The following is a 20,726-nucleotide window of genomic DNA, read 5'->3' on the forward strand; positions in this document are numbered from 1 at the left end:
GCACGGCAACCCCGGGAGGTGGGGTTGCCGCCGGCAAAGTTAGCGAAGAGCCTCCAGCGGCGGTGGGACGCAGTGAGTCAAGTAAAGGTGGTCTTCAACACGGCATGCGTTTTTCCGTGTCAAATAACCTCAATGTGATGATTGACGGCTACGACGCCATTGCGCTCGTCGACACTGGAGCAGACTATTCCGTCCTTAGCGGGAGCTTCTCACGCCGTCTTAGGAAAGTGACGACTGTGTGGGATGGCCCTGAAATACGGACTGCCGGGGGACATCTCATAGCACCTATCGGAAAGTGTACCGCTCGTGTTATAATTAATGGCGAGGCATGCCCTGTGAATTTCGTCGTTCTGCAGAACTGTTCTAGAGACGTCATACTCGGAATGGACTTTCTGTGTGAGTACGGTGCTATAATCGATCTTGGTGAGAGCAGCCTAACGCTTCGAAAACCTGTCGCGCCATCCGAAGACCGGCGGCCGATATTCACGACGGCACGAGTTCTAGATGACCATGTGAGGGTACCTCCACGTTCGGGAGTTTTCTTGCTTATTGGCACTGATGCAAGTACTTGCCACGAAGCCCTGGTTGAATGCAATACTCAGCTTCTCCTGGAAAAAGGCATTGGCGTCGCAAGGGGTGTCACACAACTGCAAGATGGTCGTGCCACAGTTGTTGTGACGAACTTTCGGGACGAACCACAGCACCTCACGAAAGGTATGGCAATAGGCTACGTCGAAGACATCAGTGATTTCTCCGACGTTTTACCAGTGATAGGAGAGGCAGGCTCACCAGGAGCAAGCTCGACTGGACTCGTGGGGCTCGACGTAAACCCAATGCTTTCGTCGCAACAGAAAGACGATTTGACCAGGCTACTAGATGAGTTTCAAGACTGTTTTTCGACTACAGAAGGTGTCAATCGAACTGCCATTGCCAAGCACAGAATAATCACTGAAGATTCCACGCATCCCATTCATCAATCGCCATACAGAGTATCTTTCAAGGAGCGAGAAGCTATACAGAAACAAGTGCAAGAAATGTTACGAGATGACATCATCCAGCCCTCAAACAGCCCCTGGGCTGCGCCAGTAGTGCTGGTGAGGAAGAAGGACGGGACACTACGATTCTGTGTCGATTACAGGCGATTGAACCACGTAACTAAGAAAGATGTTTATCCTCTACCCCGTGTGGACGACACGTTTGATCGACTACGGTGTGCTCGTTACTTCTCATCAGTAGATCTGAAGAGTGGCTATTGGCAAATCGAAGTTGACGAACGGGACAGAGAAAAAACGGCGTTCATTACACCTGACGGCCTGTATGAATTTAAAAGGATGCCTTTCGGACTTTGCACTGCGCCTGCCACCTTCCAGAGGGTGATGGATACTGTTCTTGCCGGTCTGAAATGGCAGACGTGTCTTGTTTATCTTGACGATGTTGTAATTTTCTCGAACACATTTGACGAACACCTCCAGCGCCTCAGAGCAGTTCTACAGGCAATCAGGAACGCGGGTCTGACGCTGAAACCGACAAAATGTCGCTTCGGTTACCGGGAGTTGAAGTTTCTCGGGCACATCATTTGCAGTGAAGGGATTCGCCCCGACCCCCAGAAGACAGCCGCTGGGGCTGCCTTTCAAACTCCAACCGACAAGAAGACCATCAGGCAGTTCCTCGGTTTGTGTGCTTACTACAGGCGTTTCATCCGGAACTTCTCTCGTGTAGCGGCCCCACTTACCTACCTGACAAAAGAAAGCGTCGCCTTCGAGTGGAAGGAAGGACAGCAAAGAGCGTTCGACGAACTGAAACGAGCACTACAAACGCCTCCGTTGCTAGGGCATTTTGACCAGGACGCCGAAACAGAAATACACACCGACGCTAGTAACAAAGGCCTTGGAGCAGTCCTCGTTCAGAAACAAAACGGGGCCGAGCAAGTCATTGCGTATGCAAGTCGAACGCTTTCCCGGGCCGAAACCAATTATTCGGCGACTGAGAAAGAGTGCCTCGCGGTGGTGTGGGCGGTGACGAAGTTCCGTCCATATTTGTACGGACGCCCATTCCGAGTTGTCACCGACCATCATTCACTGTGCTGGCTGGCGAATTTGAAAGACCCTGCTGGGCGACTTGCTCGATGGAGCCTCCGATTGCAAGAATTTGACATTACGGTGACACACAAGTCAGGTCGAAGGCACAAGGACGCAGACTGCCTGTCACGAAATCCCGCAGAATTAGCGCCGGTGGACAAGACTGATGACGAGGAGAGCTTCCTCGGAGCAGTGAACGCAACGGATATGGCAGTGCGGCAGCGACGTGACCCAGAACTACGGCACGTGATGGAACACTTGGATGGAAAAGGAAACGTAGTCCCCCCTGATTTCGTTCGCGTTTTACCCTCACTAAGCATTCGGAACGGCGTCCTATACAAGAAAAACTTCGAACCTGGGGGAAAATCATGGCTTCTTGTTGCACTCAGTGACCTGCGAGGAGAAATTATTGAGGCCTGTCATGATGACCCCAGCTCTGGACACCTCGGCTATACGCGCACGCTTTCAAGAGTACGAGAAAGTTACTACTGGCCGCGACTCGCGAAGACCATACGCTGGTACACTAAGACTTGCCACCAGTGCCAAAGACGGAAGACACCGCCCTTACGCCATGCCGGCTTTCTGCATCCGATTCCACCGCCAAGGGTGCCATTTCAACAAATCGGAATGGACTTACTTGGCCCATTTCCTAGGTCAGAGTCAGGAAATCGGTGGATTATTGTAGCGACTGATTACCTGAGCCGCTATGCCGAGTCGAAAGCCCTACCGACAGGAACTGCGACGGAAGTGGCGAAGTTTTTTATCGAATGTATTGTACTACGGCACGGCGCTCCCGAGGTAATCATTACTGACCGAGGATCAGCATTCACGGCACAACTTACCGAAGAAATCTTACGTTTAAGTGGCACTAGTCACCGCAAATCAACTGCGTACCACCCACAAACAAATGGGTTAACCGAAAGGCTAAATAAGACGATTTCTGACATGATCGCTATGTACGTAGACGTGGAACACAGAAGATGGGATGATGTACTTCCGTACATAACCTTCGCATACAACACGGCCGTGCAAGAAACTACCGGAACGTCACCATTTCAACTTGTTCACGGTAGAAAGGTAACTACCATGCTGGATGCCATGTTGCCTCACCAACAGGACGCAATCACAGACGTCGATTGCCAACTCGTGTGCCAGCGTGCTGAAGAAGCCCGTCAACTAGCAAGAACTCGAATATGTGACCAGCAGCGCACCGATTCCCATCGGTACAATCTCCGCCGTCGAGACGTACGGTTCAACCCTGGTGACAAAGTATGGATATGGACACCGATAAGACGCCGCGGCCTCAGCGAAAAGCTCTTGAAACGCTATTTTGGTCCATACAAAATAACGCGCCGTGTCAGTGAATTGACCTACGAAGTATTACCCGACGACACTCAAGTGTCATCCAACAGGCGGCCGCTTCGTCCGGAGGTGGTGCACGTTGTGCGGTTGAAACCGTACTACTCTCGCTAGTGCAGTGAGTGTATTGAACGCTTTGTTGTGTGATTTTTTTTGTCCTAGGCAGCATCGGGACGATGCAGCTTTTCTGAGGGGGGATAGTGCCACACGCTCCGACAAAGCGTTCCATTTTTAGTAAGAGCAGGGAGTGCCAGCGACCACCGGAACAGCGCCGCGTCATGCGACCGCGTTCGAGAAGATTCTGCGCCGGGTAGGACGCGCAAGTGTGCCGAGTAGCGTCCAGCGCACAGCTCGCGGACGCACGTGGGAGCAATCGACGAGGAACGCGTTCGCAGTGGAAGAGCGTCTCTCTTTCTCGACGGCGGCCTCCTTGTTCGTGTTTCTTCAGTTCGGTGGGCACAAGTTCGCCTAATTAAAACAGTTGTTTTGCCCTACTCTATCCATCTGTCGTCTTGTCATCCGTGACAATATATTGCAGACCGCGATTCAGTACACGAAAAAAAAATCACATATTGCGCGTAATAAAAGAAACGACAGTTCTCCAGCTGGAAATTCTAGCTATGAAACTGTTTGAAGCAGTTTCTTGAGGAAGTTAAACAAAAAGATGCGTGGCAGCGAGTGCACCGTAACTTCAAACGTTGTGAGCATCCGGGGTTACGGCACCTTGATGGTGACTTTTGTTCAGAAATCTCAGGCATGTGTCTGGCGCCCGCTGTCCTGAAAGAGACAGGAGGCAATGGTGCTATCGTGGTCGAAGAGGAAGCATCTGGGAGGGGTGTTTGTTGTTGGTGTTGTTCCTTAACGTTACTGGCGCATACCCAATCAGGAGATCGACCAAACAACAGTCATGAAACCGAAAGAGATAACTGCCTAGGTGGATGATTCGAGGAAAACTAGAAAAAATTGGAAGCCTATTTCTTCTTGTGTTGGAGGAATCGAGTTTGGAAATTAGTTAATATTAAAAGAAACAACGAGAAAGGAATGAAATTGTAGGCAGCCGATGAGGCGGTGCGGCCGAGCCCACGTTTATTTCGGTTGCGTTGGCCGTGCCATGGTCGGGACGAGGCGCGTAGAAACCGGGGTGCCGTTCCAGACCCGATGCCGGGTGCCGAATGTGTTCCGCTGTGCCAGCTGGCCAATCTCCCGGTGATGATGGTGGCGCTTAAGAAGCTGATGATGGAGGCACTACAGGGCTCCGTCCTGGAACGGCACCCCGGTTTCCACGTGCCTCGTCCCGACCATGGCACGGCCAACGCAACCGAAATAAACGTGGGCTCGGCCGCATTGCCTCATCGGCCACCTAAAAAATTAATAAAGAAAGAAAAACAAGAAGAAGAAGAAGAAGAAGATGAAAAAGGTGGAGCAGGAGAGGAATAGGTTGAAGAGGAGGATAAGGATGATAAGGAGGATCCTGAGGAGGAAGCGGTGGACGAAAACGAGCAGGAGGAGATGGAGGGAGAAGAATAATAAAAATATTTAGCAGAACAGTCATGTCCTCTTCGTCTTCTGACAAGTCGAGATCCGATGTGTGCTGAGAAGTAAAGAAGCAGTACAGAAAATCCGAAATTGATAACGTTGTCTTATAAACCAAAAAAGCTTATTTGGTAGAGATAAATATCAATTTACTGCCTGGTCATCGTAACAGTACATACAGCACACACACTCGAAAATACATAATACAATATACCTCGATCCGAGTATGCAATAAATTGTACACAAAAGAATTTAGCTCGACAACAAACCAAATACACGCGTGCCCGACATAAAATTCAGTTCTAGATGATCTCTACACATTCAGGAATCTATTCAACACAAATTTCAAACCATTTCGTAAAGCGGTAAGAAAATAAGAGCATCTTACTTGGCCGGGACGAGTACAACGACTCTACGGGAACGGAGGCCATCGTAAAAATGGCGCGCAAAAAGAACCGCGCTGTCGACTTTTCCCACTCTGCTCTATATGGCAGCACATGTCTGTGCAATTCCTTGTACAGCCGGTATTAGCTTCTACGGCTGTTGGAAAACCGCTACGGCGCTGAGAACGAATGTGCAATATATTGTACACTGGGTCTCACGAGGCTAGAATCGTTAGCCCAAGAATAATTGGTTGTCGTCCAGGTGGTTCCAATTGGAGTGCGCATATGGACCTTGAAAGCCGGATTACACTAGCCCCGCCGCACTAACCAGTTTCAGGATCTAGTGACCCTAGACTAGCAAAAGCTTTTTTATTGCGTGGAATACCCTGTGTTGTCGTCCCGATGACAAGTCTTGAACTTCTTTAAATACTATACCTGGGATTTCGGAATTTCTGTGAGACAGGCAGTTCAGTTTGCTACAATATAATATTACTTCCTGAGAGTGGCCTCAGTATAGGGGTGTACCGCAAGGGGTGGTCCTTTCCCCTCTTTTTTTGACATCCTTGTAAGGGCTGATGTGTCAACATACGTCTATGCGGATGATATCAGCACCAGACATTCAAGCACTTTACGGAGTCTTGCAGTCATATCTGACCTTTATTGCCTCCTGGTTGGACAGTATTGTTCTTAAATGAACGTTAGCAATTGTTCCTTACTACTTTTTCCGATCTCAGCCCCTGTTAACATTGCCCTCAGTTTCCGACAGTGCTTAATTCCTCAGGTTCTTTGTTTAAAGTACCTTGTTACTTTACCCCAGTAAGCTTGACTGGACTCCAGACATGGCCCTCATACTGGGCAAAGGTGCACGGGCTGTTGGTCTGTTGAGGCGTCTCAGTCATAGAAAGAAGTGTATGCGTAGATATACAGATATACAGATTGTACGCTAGTCAAATTTTAGAGGTTGGGTGTGTGGTATTGGCTGGGTCTGTGGCGTATAAGCTACATCGTCTGGTTGTTCAGGAGCGCCAGGCTCTTCGCTGCTGCTTAGCGTTACTAAAGAGTGCAGCTAATGCAGTACTTTAATTAGAAGCGCGCGTTCCTCCTAAGTCAAATATGTTTTGGATACCTACTGTGGAAACCGTTCTGAGAGCTTACGGCTCAGGGGATAACAGGGAGCAGTTTATCTTTATTGGTGAACCTGCTGCACTTTTGGCCCACCAATGCACAGATCCCTATATCCGCAAAGCACTTTGGTGAAGAGCTTTCTAGGTGTAGCGTTAAATCAGGCTATTTTATATCTTGACAAGACTTTTCCTCTTTTTATCGATTTCCGGAACATTTTTCCAAAAATGCTAAACTGCTACCAGCCCGACTGCTCAATCGCCTCCTGCAAGATCATTTGGCCTCCATGCAGCCAGGTGCGGTAATATATAGAGATGCCTCTCAACGACGGAAAAATCCCTATACGTATATTGTCCCTTTCCCTCAACAGGCCCTTTTCTGTTTGTCTGGTTGATTTTATCCCCATATTCTAAGCAGAATTCCTGCCATAGTCCTGGCGTAACAAAAGCTGGAAGAATAAAATATATCTACAATGATAATTACAGATTCTTTTTCTGTATGTCTAGCTCTTTCTTCCACAAACGACACTCTCTTTCTGCGGACGTTCCGGTCACTCCTGCACCTCATCTCACTGAAATTCACATTATTTGGACTCCTGGGCATGTGGGGATCACACTCAACGAGACCGCACACTCTTTTCCAAGGATAGCACTGTCTGGGCCTCTTGTAGACGTCGTTGAACCGACACCATAATTAACGGCTGCTAGGTACCGTAGGTTGTTGAAATTTCAAGTACAGCAAGAATCAGTTTTCTTGCCTTGAAGAGGTATTATTTATTTGCAATTCTCATAGAAATCTGAACGGTGCCATCGCGCAATTTAGCGGTGAATATTACAGCCCTAGTTTGTCGAGTGCCCCAGTTTAAACAGGTACTTGCACAGGTCTCGTCTGGCGCCTGCAGCTGTGTGAAGCTATTGTAACGAAGGCGCGTCTGTAAAACACTACCTCTTGACATGTCGACGTTTGTCACGTCTCAGGCGTCAGTTCCTGGAGGTGCTGCTTTGCACCCTGTTAGTGCCGGCTCAACAATCATTCGGGGCTTCCGAAACTGGGTTCTGCCGCTGGTATGTATGCTCTGGCCTCCTGCGCTTCATTGAAAATTTCAACAGAGTCACTTTATGATTGCGATTGGTCACTCTCGCCTTGAGTTTTCTTTTTTTTCTGTTTAAGAAACCAAAACTCTTTCCAACCAGTCCAAATTATCTTTTCTAACGGCCTCGTAAATAAATAAGAATTTCATTGATTTTCATCTGCTTTTGTTGATAGGCAATCTTTGATTTGGTTGATGCCATATGTAAAGGCGCAGCGAGAACAACAAGATACAGGAAAAGTCTTATTCATTAATCTGGGTTCTTAGCTCAAATACCAGTACGGACCAAATACAAAAACGGTTTTCCGAATCATCCCTTCAGTATGGAATAAATGGCAAATAATAACACTATATAGATTACGACACGTATAATACTCGCGTTAGAACGAGATAATAACTTTAATATAGCAGATGGCGGTGGTTGAGCCGTCCCTGGGTAGAGTGGGTTCGCATCAGTCCAGGTACCCTTGGGACTTGGCTTGAGTCCTGGTACGGGGGACCAGAAAGATCTGGTCAGCGTGATAATAGCTGGCAAGCAGGCCCACCCACATCTCTAGGGAACGGTTGGGATTTCAAGTGGGGGGTAGTATTACGAGAAGGGAAGATGTGACAGGTGAGGGTGTATTGGTTAGGGGAGATAGAGCGAAGGATGGGTAAGTTGTAACAGGTTTTTGTAACCAACGCGAGTTGATTGCTTCCTCGTTGGTTAGTTGAGGCTGAGGCTGATTCAAAGTGAGGCAGATTTTGGGGTACTGAAACAAAAATTTGTTTATTGTCAGTGCAAAATTTTGCACACAATAATATCTATATGTAAGTGGTTTCATTATTTTGCAGTAATAAAAGATATAGGGTGACTACAACACTTAGTGAGCACGGCGGCAGCGTGGCTGCAACGATGTTAAACCGGAACGTCTTTTTCTTGGCGCAGATCTTCAGCATCGCATTCACCGGGCACCCTCCCCCATGGAGCCACGTGGACCACCCTGATAACCCATACCCGACTTTGCTTCAAGAAAAAAACGAGCAATCGTCACACTTCTGCCACATCACGGATCCACCAGGGGGTACGCTCGCCGTCTTTTCCGTGTACAGCGCCAGTGGTCGAGTTACGTCATTGCAACAGCAGCTCACAAATGCACCACCGCTTTCCTGACTCTTCAGTGCTCATGGCGGCAGCGTGACTGCATCGCGCAGGTTAGTCGCATGAGTGAAGCTAAACCTTTGCGAAGTGACGATGTTTGTCTTTTGCAGCTGCCCTCCCCCATTGATGGGAAACGAGCGTTGTCTTCTTTAAGTTTCCCCGCATTTGTTAATCTTCTTTTAAGATGCGGTGGCATCGAGCAGAACCCATGGCCGGACTCTGTGTGTCAGCTCGGACAATGAAGGCCAGTTTCATTTTACTCTCTATTTTTAAACCTTCATAAAGCGCAACGCTGTAAGACAAGAGCCGAAAAAAGGAACACCGGACGAGCGCTACTCACAACTAAAGTTTAATCGGAAACAAGGAAGTACACATACCCTCCCGTCATCATACCACGCCGGCGTCTCTTGTAATCAGATGGGAACACAAAAACCCCAAACAACAATAAAACCCACAAAAAACATTTACATCATCAACTGCCACAGGGCGAGATAACCCAGAGGTGTGTGGATTGCGTTAGTCCGACATCTGTTGCTTTACACGAGAAATAGGTTGAGTATCTTTGTGGTCATTGAGGTGTGCGCCCTGTGGCAGTTGATGATGTTAAAGTTTTTGTAGGTTTTAATGTTGTTTGTGGCTTTTGGGCTGTTCCCATCTGATTACAAAAGACGCATGCCTGGTCTGATTACTGGGATGGTATATGTACTTCGTTGTTTCTGATTAAACTTTAGTTGTGAGTAGCGCTCGTCCTGTGTTCCTTTATTAGTCTCTTGACTTTCAGTGTTGCGCTTTATGAAGGTTTCAAATTGCACGTTCACCAACTTGCCCAAGTCGCCATTCTGCTCATTCTACTCTCACTGACCATGAACTGATTCTTCACGTACTTGATAGCCAAAAAGAAATACTGAAACAGATGAACAGTTTTGGTGATGCGCAGAAAGCCTTAACCGACTCTTTCGCGCCGTTCAACGATAGGCTCGATTTATTAGAAGTTTCCATCGCTCGCCATGCCGGTTTCAGTGAAAAACTTCATTCACTCGAATAAACTATCATAAATGTTCAAGACTACGTTACCTTCGTCTTAGATAAAATTGACGATGTCGAGAACCGCAGCGGGCGAAATAACATTATTGACGGCTCAAAAGAAGAACAGAACGAATCTCTGAAATCTTTGCACGAGAGTGTGGTCAACACATTTTTCGGGAAACTTTAAAAATTATTGTTTCAGGAGTAGAAAGGTGCCACCGGTTAGGAGCTAATACACAGAACAAAATTCGCCTTGTTTTTTGAAGCTTGTCGATTTTCGCGAAAAACTCCTAATATTTAGGAACTTCCCTAAACTAAAGAACGGAGACATGTATATTACAGAAGTCTTCTCTCAGAATGTTTGGGAAGTCAGAAAGAAACTTTGGGAATGTACAAGTTCAAACCGCAAGCGGAACGAGGACGTAAAGCTGGTTTTTGATAAGGTGTCTGTGAATGAACTATGTATGTCTTGGACAAAGAAAAAAATGATAAGGTGCGGTTCGAAAACGATCAGCCACACGACAACCTTCCGCATCCCCTTCTATAAAGCTAATAAATGTTAACTGCCGTTGTATTGTAATTAGGTCACTTGACCTAGAACATCTGATATCGATACATTATCCAGACATTGTTGCACTAACAGAGACCTAGCTTCAACAGGGAATCCACAATAGTGAATTTGTTCCTCCAGATTATCGCGTTTATCTCAAAGATCGTGATTCCAGGGAGGCACTGTGGCGTTACTTTTTACAAATTAATTACGAATTGTTAGAATGGCCGACCTGATTCGTGTTAAGGCCTTATTTTTCAAGTTGTGTCGCGACAGAAAGTGCTTGGTTGTTGGTGTTGTTTGCAGACCCCCTGGTACCAGAATTGATGATTTGCAGAATTTAAAGAAATACTTTGGTCTCCAGATAGCGAAAGACTCGAAACTAGTGCTCTGTGGTGACTTCAACCTACATGGTATTGAGTGGCCCACCTTCTCTTCTGATACTCATGATATTTTCAACAACGAGGAGGTGATTGTTATTGCATTTCGATTTGATTTGGTTCAACAAGTTCTTGGGTATACACGTATTCACGGAGAGAGTAAGTAAATACTCGACCTTTTTTTTGTTAGGTCGAATATTGACGGTGATCCTGAGTATGAGGTACTGGATGGTCTCTCAGGTCATAAGTGTGTCTTAGCTCAATTTCGTTTTCCTCTTCCAAAGAGAAGGTTGAAAACGACTAGTGTACCAATTTTTTCTGCTGCTAACGATGTTTGTGTACTAGACAGAATAGAGTCTCTGTATGATCGCTTTTTGAGTTCTTCTATAGACACTATGTGCGACGCTAACTCTTTCTGGGTTAAATTTAAGAACACAGTACACGCATGCATTCACCTCTATGTTCCCTTCATGTATCGACCAGCCAATCCCTCTAATCCATGGATCACCCGAGACATCACCCATTCAAAAAGGAAAATCAATCGCCTGAACAAACGATTAAAACTAAATCGTAATATGAAGCTAAAGGAAGAAATTTCCCAGCTCTCTTGTAAAATAAAAGACCTAATGCAAACAGAGCGGCGTACATTATACTGTGCGCTTGAGTAGCACAATGAAAGAATTGCCCTCTAAATTTTGGTGAAGTATAGCGGCTAAACACTCTGAAACTAGCATAGCGGCTAAACACTCTGAAACTAGCACTTTTGTAATAGATAACATCTGCACCCCACATTCTACCACGCCTTGAATTCATTTAACAAAAGTTTCAAGTCCGTATTTACAGTTGATGACGGAACTACCCCACCTTTCGATAAATATAGAATTCTGCCATCTCTTGAGGATGTTACAATTACTGAACCCGGTATACTTATTCTACTCCTTATCTTAGATGAAAAAAACTCTCCTGGACCTGATCATATGGCCAATGCATTCCCAAAAAGATACGCGGAGTGGTGCGCCAAATTCCTTGTTAATATATTTAATTTGTCTCCTTCAACTGGAGTCCTGCCGGAAGATTAGAAAGTGTCCAAAATCAAGCCCCTATTTAAACAACGGGATAAACAGTCAGCTACGAATTACCCTCCTATAGCTTTAAGCAGAACTTGTTGTAAATTATTAGAACATATCATTCACAAAAACATCTACTTTCTTAACAACGCGTTCGATTCTATCTTCAGCACAACATGGTTTTAGGCGTGGCTTTTCAACTGTTGCCCAACTTGTCGAAACCGTACAAGACTTCGCCGTGACTATCAGTGACCGCAGACAAACAGATGTAATATTTATAGATATCGCGAAAGCGTTCGACACGATATCTCATGTAAAACTCATGATCAAACTACTAACCATTCATAAAAATGATAAAGTTTGAAGTTAGATTGAATTATACCTTACTATGTGTTACCAATATGTCATCTTCAGCGACCCTCCTAAAATAGTACCTGTCACTTCGGGTGTACCCCAGAATTCGGTTCTGGGTCCATTGTTATTTCTTCTTTATATTAACGACTTGTTGGTGAGCATGACATAAAAATTAGGTTGTACGCTAATGATTGTCTGATTTATTCTACTGTAGACTCTTTCGATGACCAGAATAACCTTAATTTGAAGCTAAACGATGCTATTCAGTAGTGCAACACATGGCAGATGTCTGTTAATTATAAAAAAAGTGCCGTTTTGTCAATCACAAACAAGAAGCAACCGCTTCTTTTTATTTGCACTGCCGAGAATAACGTGCTAACGCGGGTAATTGAGTATAAATATCTTGGTTTACATATATGTAACAACTTGCATTGGGATAAATACATTACAAACGTTGCTAATAACTTCACGTCTTGAATAGGTCTCTCAGAAATGCTGAAACAAGCATAAAAGTACTAGCCTATAAAAGCATCGTGTTACCCATTCTCCATTATGGAAATGTAATTTGGGACCCTTTCACAGCGGCTAAGTTATCTAAATTAAATCGTGTGCAAAACAAGGCAGTCCGTTTCAATTTTAATTGTTATGGCCGTGGTTCCGTTTCGGAACTGACAGACAAGGCTGGTTTATTGTACATTGCGAAAGAAATAAATTATGCCGCTTATACTTTCTTTTTAAATTGTGGATAACCTTCTCAAAGGCGATACGCATCAATACTTAACGTAGTTTTCTTCAGGTCATTCATCCCGCCACCGTGACTCGCTGAACTTTACCCCATTCCAGCTAAAAAACAATCTCTTTAATAGTCTTTTTTTCCAAGAACTGTGAATGAATGGAATTACTTTGAAAGTCGAGTTGTAGAACAAACTGATATTAACAAATTTGAAAGCCTACTTGACTTTTACAATTTTCTTTCTTGTTGTTAACTTGATATGTGCATGAACTGTTCTGCATCTCGGTGTGTATTGCGTTCTCCGGGCATTGATGTGTTGTAAGGGGGGAGTTGTAAGGTACACCTATGAGATCAGCGGCCAGGCGCCCGGGCTGCACGTGAGAACCCGACACTCTGTCTGGGGGCTCAGCACTGTGGACTCTACACCACAGCCGTCGCCAATTCATCTCGGCGTGCACGGGAGACGGATAGTCTGGCCCACCGAATACCACGGGGATAATCCCCCCATTGAGAGCGCAGACGGCGCCCCCGGATTCCTAGAACCGTCGACGTGACGCGCGGAGGTGGTGGAATTACCAGCGTCGAAGCGCGCACCGCGCGAGACACCATTGTTAACGTGCCCCGGCCGGCCCAGTGCACTGTCGCCGCCTTTCGCTCTCACCCCGCGGGGTCGCGCGCACCTGCTCGTCCGCGAGCGTCACCGTGAGCGTCACCTGAGGCGCCACCGGAAAATGGTGGCGCCTCATTGAATATTCTGTAGCGCGCTGAGTGACAGCTGTCTACGTGAATTTCGGCACTCCCTTACGCGTGTACGAACGCTACAGGGGCGTTCCCGGGAGAGAGTGATCTCGAGGTGTTATAAGGGCGAACTTGGCCGTTGGAAATCGTTCTCGTTTGAGCGCCGAGCTGGCAGTTACCGACGGGACAAGGAGTCTCGACCGGTAAAGCTAGGTTCGGATTTGTGAGCCCCTTAGGCTAGAGGTTAACGTCGCTTCGGAGGTTTAGGGTACAGCACCGTACCGGGCAACCAGACGGATCTTGCTCCCGTCCAGGATCCTCGTTTCTTTCATTCCTGTACTCCATCTTCACCACCTCCGGGATGTCCACGTTCTGCAACTGTGGTGCTCCGCATATGAAGGAATGAGGTCAGCTCCTTTAGCTTTAATGTGTCCTTTCTCAACTTTCGCGTCCATTTTGTGCGCTTTGATTAGCTCGCCCGCGGTAGCCCTGCTCGCTTCTTTCTTTTATTTGCCTCTGGTTTCTGTGTACATCGCAGAGCCTGCCAAATGCCGAGGGTGCATACAAGACCATGTTCTTGTGAATGTATTGAATTGACTACAGAGAGCTAGATACGTAAAGCAAAACTTCTATTGCTTATTCATAAGTTTAATTAAAGGGCGCCGTAAGTTTTTCTACTTGGTATATGGCCAGTTTCCCCTTTAGTGTGTCCTGCTCACTCGTGAGGCCTGTGCCTTGTCTTGTCCTTATCTTCACTTGCGGCTGGTTTCAGCGAAAGCACGGGTGGATGTCCGCATTGTTTTCGACTTCACCCGTCTTTGTGAACTACGTACCTTAGGGTCTTTAGAGGGTAAATTACTGCTATCTTGCTATCATTCAAGTTGTTTTCTGGTTCTTCCTGTCTTGGGGAATGCCGACCCTGGAACGTCTCCTGGGTACCATGGTTTTGGTGTTCCAAGGCGTGTACAAGAGATAACAATTCTCAAGACTTTCAGTTATTCGGTCCGAATCTCACTGCCGTTCATTGCGGTAGCGCAAAATATTGCGGTCTCATGTACGAAATCGGGTCTTCCAGCTATATACATTGTCTAAACACAACAGTTCTCATATTTTTTTCAAGTATTTTAAACAGACTACGTTATTGGGAATAGCAGAGACCCGACAATGTTGGGATCGTTTTGTGGGTGGAGGGACCGCAAGACACCAATAATTTCGAACCTGAAATGGCCAACAATCACAGATGAATTTTTGTTTGATAAAAAAGTGATGGGTGAAGCTGTAGTTTTTTGGCTTTGTTTTTTGCAAATATTTCGTCATTTCACATGGGCTTTTGGCACGATATCGAAAATCGCATCGGGTAGAATGTGAAAATTGCGATCTCCTTTGCTAGAGGCAGTCAGTCGGTGACGTATTTCAGTTCTACGAGACGATATTGTATTTCCCAGGTTAGGAGAAATTCCGGCGTTGTTTTTTTATACCGCTCCTTTCTTAGCAAAAGACAGCGACTTGGGCACCATATGCCCTGCAGCTTGCATGCGCACGACTTGACAAAACTTAGCCGGATGACCTGTAAAAATATTCAAAAGAACGTGTTGCTGGGCGTGTTGGTTGACGTCTAGAAACATACTGAGGGCCTGTTCGTGTCTTCTTTCTTGTGTGTTGTGTATTTGCGCCACTCAGTATGTTTGTAGAAATATTACCAGGCGCTTCATCGAAATCATGGTTGTGCACCATTATTTTAGATCGGAGGTATTCTCGTCATTTAAAAATTGAGCAAGCTGCTTTATTCTGCTCGTAGGCACTGGCTTCGACCTGACAACAATTCGGGAGGTACTACCATATGCAGAAGCTTCGTTTGGGTGGGGATTTACCATCTTGTACAAAAAGAAAACTATGAGAACACTGTTGTATTTCCTGGTGACCTGGTGTCTCACGAAAGCTGAAAACAATATTACCCCCACCCTATCATTCCAAAAATACTTTTACGTGTGTGTCACCTGTGTAGCTATGTTCTTCTCTACTGCATGAGCGCCCTCGCCCGAGCGGTGAGACGGCAGTATCTCGTACTGAAGCAGCCCGGGTGAACAGCTCTCACTTTGCACTGCTGCTTGGAGTGAGACCATCCAGCATTGTCTAGTACGTTAGCCGAGTATGCTACTTGGGTAGCGGGTACGTTATCAAATTAAAGGCACCCTGTATTGAGAGCACATGCCAAGCTTCTCGTTTCGCTGCTGGAGATTATCCTGATGCTCATGCTAGGATTTTTTTGGTTGTTCAAATTTTCCTAGGCTCCTAATATATGGTCGAAAATGTCTTACCTTGTGATAAGCCTGGCTTCCCTGTTGGCAAAGGAAGTTGTAGCGGTGTCTTGTATCCTGAAGCAAAGGTAACTCATATTTAAAAATTGCATCTTACTTCTTGAATCTTGGCTGAGTTTCAGTTGAAGCAAGTAGTGCTCAAAATTTTTAAACACCGAAGCGGAACACTTGTTCTCAAACTCTTAAGCAGAACCTGGCCATGCACGGTCCTGTGGGTGGCTATTTTATTAATTTATTTGTTTTCACACACTGCAACCCTTTAAGGCTATAGCAGGGGTGATTGGGCTACCGAGAAGCGATTAAAATGCATCACCTCAGAGAACAAGAAGTACAGTATACTCAAGTACACACATGGCAATTCCATCAGAACAAAATCCCGATGCTGTAGATACCATGTGCACAGAATCATCATTATACATCCAATGAGTGGGCACTACAGGACGGGGCGCACATACCAACACAACAAAGCAAGGAACTATTTATTCGACACGACTTTCTAGAAAAAGGTGAAATTGATTTATCAATGTGCTCCTAATCTCACCCGGCCGTAAGTTCCACTGTTCTGTCGTTCTTGGAAAAATCTACCTTTGAATACATTGAGGTGTGCATGAAATAGGGTGAGGTATAGGGCGTTATTATTTCGAGTTATGGTTGGCATAGCATACGTAAGGTAGTTGTTAATGGAAATGCAGTTAACAGAGTAAACTATACCACGCCAGACTAGGGAATCGATATCGCGTAACGTAGAGACTGAGGCAAGGTTTAAAGTTGTAAGGGCGGATGTAGGTAAGAAATTATGGTCATAGCGGCGACAAATGAAACGGATTGCGTTTTTTGCACGAATTAAATTTTCTGATTTCTCATTTTTTTAAGGACACCAAACGATAGAGGCATAGTCAAGAGCCAGATGAATGAGTGTTTCGTCCATTATAAATTTATTTTCCCGTGGAGATGTTCTGAGAGTATGCCTAGGTGACCAATTGTTTTGGGAGATTTGGTGCATACGGAATTGATATGTTTAGACCAGGAGGGGTTAGTAGTGAAAATCATGTCAAATTATTGATAATCTCAAACCCTTTGAAGCATTAGGACATTGAAAGAGTGGTTGAAACCGGAAGTCTGCCTTCTGGTGCTGAAGGACATTGAGCCCGTGTTACGGAAACTGATATTTGGTTGCCATGTATCACACCACGAGCAAACGACACTAAATGAGATATTAAGAAGGTGATGATCTTGAACAGAGGTAATAGCGTTGTACAAAAGACAGTCATCGGTGTAGTGCAGTAATTTACAGGTAATGGACTGTGGAAGTCAATATTAAAAACTAAAAGTAACAAAGGATCAAGAACTGATCCTTGTGGTACCCCTCATGTGACTTTGATAATTGTGATTGGTCGGAGTTAAAGCTAACGTACTGGGAGCGATTAAACGGAAAATTGGCCATTATATCTCCTAGTCTAGAATTTTTTAGGATGGCACCGTGATTATTAGGCAAGTTAGAATGGGGAAATGTGTCGAAAGCTTTTGCGATGTCAATGAATTTTCCGCACATCTGGAAGCCGCAATCAAGACGAAGAAATGTCATGGGTAAATTCTGTCAGTTGATTTGCGTTGTCGTGGCGACATGACCCGTCAAACCGTTTCAAAGCGTTGGAATGTATAGCAGTGTTCTTTTGGCGCCTTTTGTTCCTTGGGGCAACATTGAAACCAATCCGGGTCTCGTGACCAAAGCGGAAGTGAAAACACTTGGTATGGTGTTCAGTCCCATGCAACGTTTGCAAGCCAGTAATGTTAACCTGCTGGAATCTGTGAATAAAGCGTTATGCTCTCACATTGAAGTTAAAAAAGACCTAGAATAGCTCACCAAACGAGTCGATGAAATATAAAATAAATGAGACTCGCTGTCCGCGCAGAGATCACTATCGAGTCAGGAAGCTAGTCTAACGAAAATGGAAAACCAAATCAAAGATTTAGAATCAAAGTGTTCATCAGGAGCTTCTATTAACCCTTCCAGCAGCAGCCAGCATGACATTGCTTTGACACAGCATAAGATAAGCGATTTAAAAACCTCTCCAGACACCCTGATATATTTTTTTATGGCGTTCAAGACACGGGCGAATCAGAAGGCTGGGAAACGTCCCAGCAAATAGTCCGAAAATTCTGAGAAGACCAGCTGGGTGTATCAACAGCGGCAATTGCACGTGCGCATCGCAATGGCCGATTTTGGAGCGGGCGCACTCGACCCATTATTTTGAAGTTTTTCAATGAAAAAGACATACTAAGTAATGGCCAGAAGTTGAAAAATACGGAGTTTGGCATTTCCCAAGATTACTCTGAGGCAGTTCGTGAAAAAAGAGGAAAATATGGCAGTTTTAAAGACGATAAATAAAGAAAGAGAGCGCGTCAACATTGTATTAAAAAAAATAATAAGGATGAATACATATAGGATACCGAAGTCAATTGTGCGAAGCTTGTTTCCGCTGTCATTTTAGCAAATTGACGAGACGTCAGCTCTTCATCCTCAGCTAAAGTGGAACAAGCAACATCAAATATAAATATTACTATTGATGATCGTTGCCACTTTTTATACAGTAACATTACGAGTGTTACTAGTAAAAATGTCGCATTATCTTCATTAATACACACATCTACAACCGTCATAGCTTTAGCTGAAACTTGGTTAAATGATTTTATTCCTAGCAATACTATATTTATTTGTGAATCAAATTTGAATATTTGTAGTTGTGATAGGCAAAACCAGAGCGGTGGCGGTGTCCTTGCTGTAATCAGACAGTACTTGGTTGTGCAAGTTGATCATAGGCACTTTTCTGGAACGTGTAGTAATTTTTTACGATTAAAATCGAGTATTATAATCGTGAGCGTTTAATATCGCCCGCCAGATTGCGCACATGGTTTCACTATAGAATTCCATTGTTTACTTGCCGAACTTGCTCGTCAGTTTCCTCATCAAATATAATAATTTTCGGGGACTTCAATTTCCCTTACAGCGTGGTATATTCAATTATATTCTAGCACACAACCTGAGTCTAATGAGTTTCTACAATGTTGTCTTGATTTCAACCTCACTCTATTAGTCACAAGCCCAAGACGACGTTAAACCTACAGTTCCAATATTGTTGACTTTGTCGTGACTAACAAGGCAGATATATGCTCTGATATAATACATCTCAATGGTTTATCTGAACGCGACGTATTAACCGGTCCAATAGTTCATCCTTTTATCAAAAGGCAAACATTTGGCAAGCTCATACAATGGTATAAGAAAGCCAACTTCGATCGTATTAACCATGAACTACCACTTTTTGCCATTGACTTTCTAACAGATAACGTGTCGCGGACCCTCGAAGAAAACTGGTTACTACTAAAAAATGCCCTCACAAATCTGAGAGATAATACAACCCAGTCATCTCTATGTAATCCGATAATGCTGCCTCTTGGTTTTACCAGATACTTCTCGGCTTAAATAAGAAGGAAAGATTATTCAGGCAAGCTAACAAAAGTAAATTATCTGTTTCCTAGCATCGGTATAAGGCATGTGCAGAGAATTTCAAAAATTGCGCAAAACTACGCGCTTACAGTTTTTTCCAACGTGAGATCATCGATGCTAACAAAAAACCCTCGGCGTTTCTGGCGTGTAATCAATCCCAAGAATGATCCTGTCATCGTCTTTAGCGATCAGAATGGCGTAATAATAACAGGCAGAGCCTGTTCGGAACAACTGAACAAAACATTTTTCTTATTATTTAAAGTTGAATCTTTCCACCCACAGGTAACCATCCGCAGTCGCACCGATGCGTTTATGCCAGAAATAACAAATACCGAGGTTGGCATATATTCTCTTCTGGCTAATCTCAAGATTTGTTCTTCCGCGGACAACACTGGTTCAAACAAATCTGTCTTAAAAATACAGCACAAAGCATCTGTCCAGTATTATCCGCCCTATTCCGGCAATCTCTCTCATCCGGCGTTGTTCGGCAATCTCTTTCATCCGGCGAAGGTTGTTCCGTTTTTATAATCTTGTGATCGTACCTCACCCCTAAACTATCGCCCCATTTCCTTAACCAGTACCTTATGCAAACTCATCAAAGATATTATACACTCCCTGATCATTAACTACCTCGAAAAACATAACTTTATTTTTCAGCATCACCATGGTTTCCGTAAAGGCTTTTCATGTGACACACAACAATCTGGCTTCATTCACAAATCACATTTTATCTATAGACGCTGGAATTAAAGTCGACGCAATTTTTCTAGACTTCTCAAAGGCATTTGATTGTGTCCTTCACCAACGACTTATTCACACACACTTAGGCTATTAAACATAGTCCCTACTCTTGTCGCTTGGATGACAGATGTACTTTCTAACATGGAGCAATTTACATCAGTTAACAAACACAGCTGATCTCTAGTCCCCGTAACAACTGCTGTCCCTCAGGGAAGTGTATTCGGGCCCTTGCTTTTTCTAGTTTATAATATTGATCTACCAGACTGCGTTAAATCTAACATCAGACTCTTTGCGGATGACTGCGTATTATACCGTAAAATTCAATCTAACCATAATCACGACATTCTTCAACTTAACCTAAACGCTATAAACACAGGGTGCTCAACCTGGGTAATGCCTCTAAACCTTGCTAAAACATAAGTAGTGTCCTTTACTAATCAAGCCTGCCAAAATTCAGCATCCTATATATTTACCGATAGCCTCGTGGGGAGAACTTTTACCTAAAAATACCTTGACGTGCATCTAACCAGCAACTTCACATGGAATACTCACATCAACCATATCCTCGCATCTGCTAAGCGTTCACTTGGTTTCTTCAAAGGAAA

The 20,726-nt window shown here is 44.8% G+C and overlaps 1 pseudogene; it reads left to right on the forward strand.

Moving 5' to 3' along the window:
* Window positions 1–8,460: 8,460 nt before the first annotated feature.
* LOC144160766 (uncharacterized) lies at window positions 8,461–14,137 on the forward strand (annotated as a pseudogene).
* The last annotated feature ends 6,589 nt before the right edge of the window (window positions 14,138–20,726 follow it).

Source organism: Haemaphysalis longicornis, unplaced genomic scaffold (genome assembly GCF_048455015.1).
Source record: "Haemaphysalis longicornis isolate Haplotype H1 unplaced genomic scaffold, Haemaphysalis longicornis Haplotype H1 scaffold_11, whole genome shotgun sequence".
In the NCBI taxonomy this organism is placed as follows: domain Eukaryota; kingdom Metazoa; phylum Arthropoda; class Arachnida; order Ixodida; family Ixodidae; genus Haemaphysalis; species Haemaphysalis longicornis.